A 5,326-nucleotide genomic window follows, 5' to 3' on the forward strand; every position below is an offset into this window, starting at 1 on the left:
GGTGTGTGTGTGTGTGTGTGTGTGTATAGAATCAGGCATGATGATCATTTTCCCATTGAGAGGTTAAACATGGGAGTAAAAAAGAAAAAAGCTTTAGAAATGATGAGTGGTGCATTAATGGATTCAGCAGGCTCAAGTGGCTGTGAATTTGAAGGGGGAATCCTTTACTAGGTTCTTCCATGACTTTAGCATTTTTTTGAGTCTCCGACCTGGAGTAGCACTTAAGGGTCTCCTTCCCACCCCCACCCTATGATTGGACTGCCTCCTTGTACTGTGGCACATCTGATTGGTATACTGTGCTGCTTCTCTCTACCCTTCTCTAAGCTCTGCTGTACAGGGACTGTTAATGCCTGATACCAAGTTACATTCAGATATTTACACTGCTTGCAATTAAATAAAATCAGTTTCCGGATGTATTAATGAATATAGAGCTGCATTAATATGTATCTTTTATAGTGTATCTGTCCAGAGATTGGCTTTCATAAAATGTCAGCCTTTTCTATCATATGAGAGAACTGTCATTTAAGTTGATATACATTTAAATCAAAGACTGTAGTGACAAAAGTAATAATTAAAAAAAAAATAAAATATAATCTGATATTAATAAAGTAGTATACTACAAAGTTAATCAATAACATAACCATGAAAGGAAAAAATAAAATAAAAATATTTTTTTTATGCATATATGTGATTGTATACTGTCCTAAATAAGATAAGTGTAAATGAACTTCTGATTCTGCATAGAAAATAATTATAATAGCATAGAATATTTTTCCTAATTTTTTTTTTTTTTACCACTGTAACAACTTAATTTGTCTTTGAGGACCAATGTAACTATAATCTGTACACGTTTCCTGTGGATATGTAGAGTGAAAAAAATTACATTTACATTTGATAAAGTTTTCCTTCCATGACCAAAACCTTATCTCAAGGTTGCTGATAAATATACCCATTTTAGGTATATTTTGAAAATATTGTCTATACATTAACAGAAGTTTGCACATACTGACACAGATGGGTGGCATGCAGCTAAACATATAAATACCTATGTTACAGTCCAAATGGTCACTCACTGGTCACCTAAACACCATGAAACTCCTTCTGATCTGTGTGCTCCTCGGAGCAGCTGGTGAGTCCTCTTTACCTATACTTAAAAGGAAAAATCCTTGTATGCAGCAATATAGATGCTAACAAATGCACAAAGTACTTCTTATTTTGTAGTTTTGCTACCCTAAATAGTTTTACATAGAGTTTCTGAATGACACCGTGTATTTTAATCCCAGCTGCTTTGGATGATGATAAGATCGTTGGAGGTTACACCTGCGCCAAGAACTCCGTCCCTTACCAGGTATCTCTGAACTCTGGATATCACTTCTGTGGTGGAGCCCTCCTCAACTCCTTGTGGGTGATCTCCGCTGCTCACTGCTACAAGGCGTAAGTAGAATTGTGATGGCAACAGTTTGTACTAGGATAGTTTGGAGTCATAATTGTCTAACTGGCTGGCTGTATGGTTAGTTTGATTATAGAGGGGCTGACTGGTTGGTCTGATTTCTTGATTTACTTTATATTAAAAGATTACTATCACAAAAATATTTAATTCTGGTATTGCATTAGATTATTACATGTCATTAAATATTAAGTATACTTTCCTTTTTTATTTCAATTTTTATATTCTTCCCCCTATTGACATGCAGACCGAGTTGTCCTACAAAAGTGACAAGTTGGGGCAAATAAAAAAGTTAGCTATACATGGCTTCGTTTTCTTTTTTTTTTCATTTAGCCAGTTGGCTGAACAAAAAAAAAGACTGAACTAAGTTTCCCATTCACATATTCAAGGTGTATTTGGATGTCCTCCCTGCTGTGTCATTGCATTCTGAGGGCGGAACCCAATGTCAGCATATACCGATCAGCGCAGCAGCTGATTAAGTGAAAATATACCAACAAGTCTATTCATGAAAAGTTGACATGTAGATTGGCTTCCCATGAATGCGAATGGCCATTCATGGATAGAAATTTGGCCAGTTCCTGCTGAACCAGCTGAATTCCGATCTGTCTATGGTCAGCCTAAGACTATCCATAGTGCTTACCATGAACCATGGTCCTCCTTATTCCCATGGTATAAATTCTCTTACAGAAAAAAAAACAAAACTGCTGATGCAATTCTGTAAGCATCCCTGGTAGTCTTATAGACATTCCAAACCTCTCTCACTGCCATTTATGCTGGAAATCGTAGGCAGCATCCATATTTCTGTCCTGGGAAACTCACTTTCAAAGAAAATGGAAAATAATGCAAAAACATTTCAAATTCTCCTTCACTGAATGTTGAGTGTAGCCTCTATTGCCGACATACACTGTATACAAGGCAGAAAGTTATACATTTGTCACAGGATAATTTTATGGGACTTAAAAGTAAACATGGAGCTCTATTCGACATGATAATGTTGACCAAATTAGTGTTAATAAAGTAAAATCGCGATAGCGGTGGACATTACATAATTTTATTCAAACTTCAAACAACAAGCATATACTAGTAAGATGAAAAAACATTTAATTGTAAAGGTTGCCAGATTCCCAATGCTGAGGGCTGCTTTCCCAAACATAGACTAGAAGGAAACATTGTCCACACAATGTTGATTTATATATCCTTTTGTAGGACTTGTAGACAGCGGATCCTCTAAGCGTGTTGATATTGAAACTTTTAACATCCACAGTGAATAGTGATCACCTTCTCATTCAGTCACATATGTATGTGTAATCGTGACACATAGCTTAGCTTACCACTATGAAATATAGACCTCAGATTCAATCATCATGCTTCCTCTGTATGTTTAGGGGTTGTAACTTTTTGGATATTTGTCTGACTCTTCAAAAAAATATAAATTTAAATGAAAACTTTGTGCCCCGAGTTTGGATTAAATGGATAGAAAAGTAACTATTTTCAGCCTACATCACTCTTAAATGTCCAATGCAGATTAGATAGTAGATCTGGATTCCATAACTTCATTGCACACTCTTTATGTCTATCCAGGAGCCTTCAGGTCAGACTGGGAGAACACAACATTGCTTCTTCTGAGGGCACCGAACAGTTCATCAACTCTGCCAAGGTCATCAGACATGGAAGCTACAACTCCAGAACCCTGGACAATGACATTCTGTTGATCAAGCTAGCTTCCCCTGCCACCCTCAACTCCTACGTCAAGACTGTGTCTCTGCCCAGTGGCTGTGCTGCTGCCGGGTCCAGCTGCCTGATCTCCGGATGGGGCAACACTCTCAGCAGTGGAAGTAAGTCAAGGCAGTTGTATAACTGACCATTAATCTCCTTAGCCACTTGTTAAGCTAAAGTGTATCTAAAGCCAGGACATTTTCTTCTAGATAAAATGTTGAAGGGATTGTATTGCTGTCTGTGTCTCCACTTGGGATTTTCTCTCACTCTATTTTTCCCTGGTGTTCAATAGCACTGCCCTAAATGTGAAGTTATATGCAAAATTTTTAGCTGTCACCAGAAGAGGAATATAAGGTAAATCATCCAATGGTATGAGTGGGGATTTCTTCTCACTTTGAAGAGATGTCCTCCATCTTCCTGGTATTCCTACAGGACAGGAAGCAAGAAAAAAATCTCCCCAATCACACACAGATGGCAAAAAAAAGAAATGAAATGCACGGTTTTTAACAATTCCATAATCTATATTTATCCAAGGAATATGGATAAATATAGGGAAGAATCTGAGAAAAAAAAAGCTTTAGGCGTAATTGGGGTCTAGCTTGGTGTGAGCATACCAAATTCAGCTAACAGTTACTTAAGACCTTTCCCTAAACTGGTTGACTAACAGCCGCTTAGAGGCTTCATCTTTGCTTTACTTCCTAGTATAATCAACATTTTCACTCATCCATTTATTTCTATGTAATTTATTATGTCTCTTCTTTTCTGCAGCCAACTACCCTGACCTCCTGCAGTGTCTAAATGCCCCCATTCTGACTGCTTCCCAGTGTAGCAATGCTTACCCTGGTGAGATCACTGGCAACATGATCTGTCTTGGATACTTGGAAGGTGGCAAGGATTCCTGACAGGTAACTTCGCTAATATGTTTCATGTTCAAATATTAGAGCTATTAACTTTATGAAACGTTGAACATGTCTCTGCACATGTTGTACCCTAAGAAATGTATAAGTGGTTTGCTGTCAGGAAAGTTGGATTTGCCTAGATATCTGTGTTCAATATTTAATGAATAATATATGCAATAAAATGTCAAGAAGAATAGACTTTGGAATGAGAACCTCTTTGTCTCAATTGTGTTTGGAGAGTCCTTTAATGATAACATGACTTTCTAAATTTAAACATATTTTTTTCTTTTCTCAGGGTGACTCTGGTGGCCCTGTGGTCTGCAATGGACAGCTCCAGGGTGTTGTCTCCTGGGGATACGGCTGTGCCCAGAGGAACTACCCCGGTGTCTACACCAAGGTCTGCAACTACAACTCCTGGATCGCCAGCACCCAGGCTGCCAACTAAATACTAGACTTTTCATGTTATCTATCCACAGCTATATATCAGCTGGAATGTGAATAAAATATTATAAGAACCTGAAATGTATTGTGTGTTATATTAAAAATCAGCTGCACTTATATTTAATTTCAAATACAAGAATATGATCCCAAGAAAATACAGTGCCTCCATCCCTAATGGTTAAAGCAAACACTTGACAGCAGTTACAAATATGATGCAGACATGTATACAAAAAAGGCTGACACAAAAAAATACATATAGTAAAGACATTGTTATAATAGTAATAAGATATATTCGGTAAAAAAGTACATGGTCGTCACTAAATGTTGCAACTATGCATCTAAGTAGCTCTACACGTTTCATGGATCCCTGTCCACTCATCAGGAGCTTAAAGCCAAAGAATTACCTGTAAATGTATAACATGTGGGTTTGTATAAAAGTACATGAAATCTCAAAGAAAAAAGAAATAAACAATTTTGCCTCATCACTTACACATGTCGGCATCAAAAATATACCCAGCATTTGGGGGGGGGGTGTAATGAATGAACGCACCAGGGCAGAAGTCTGATCTGGGGTCATGGCAAAGATGAACCACCCATTCCAAAGGGGGAGGAGGGGAGGGAAGAGTTGGGAAGGCAGTCGGAAGGCAAACCAGTACATATGGACCCATTCCGTGAGAAGTGAACATACATGTCGACAGGTGTTAATCTAAAAAAAAATGATATATATATATATATACATTAAAAAGTGAAAAGTATATGCTAATAAGTAGATAGGTAGAGAATAGTGTCTGATAATGTGTTCCCCAAAGCTATGGGAAATTCA

The 5,326-nt window shown here is 37.6% G+C and overlaps 1 pseudogene across 1 annotated transcript; it reads left to right on the forward strand.

Moving 5' to 3' along the window:
* Positions 1 to 1,089: 1,089 nt before the first annotated feature.
* On the forward strand, positions 1,090 to 4,507 carry LOC309563163 (trypsin-like; annotated as a pseudogene). Its single transcript has 5 exons — positions 1,090 to 1,129; positions 1,284 to 1,434; positions 3,029 to 3,282; positions 3,932 to 4,068; positions 4,358 to 4,507. The product of its transcript is annotated as a trypsin-like (transcript).
* The last annotated feature ends 819 nt before the right edge of the window (positions 4,508 to 5,326 follow it).

This window comes from Pelophylax lessonae (genome assembly GCF_965119305.1).
Source record: "Pelophylax lessonae genome assembly, chromosome: 9".
Lineage (NCBI taxonomy): Eukaryota > Metazoa > Chordata > Amphibia > Anura > Ranidae > Pelophylax > Pelophylax lessonae.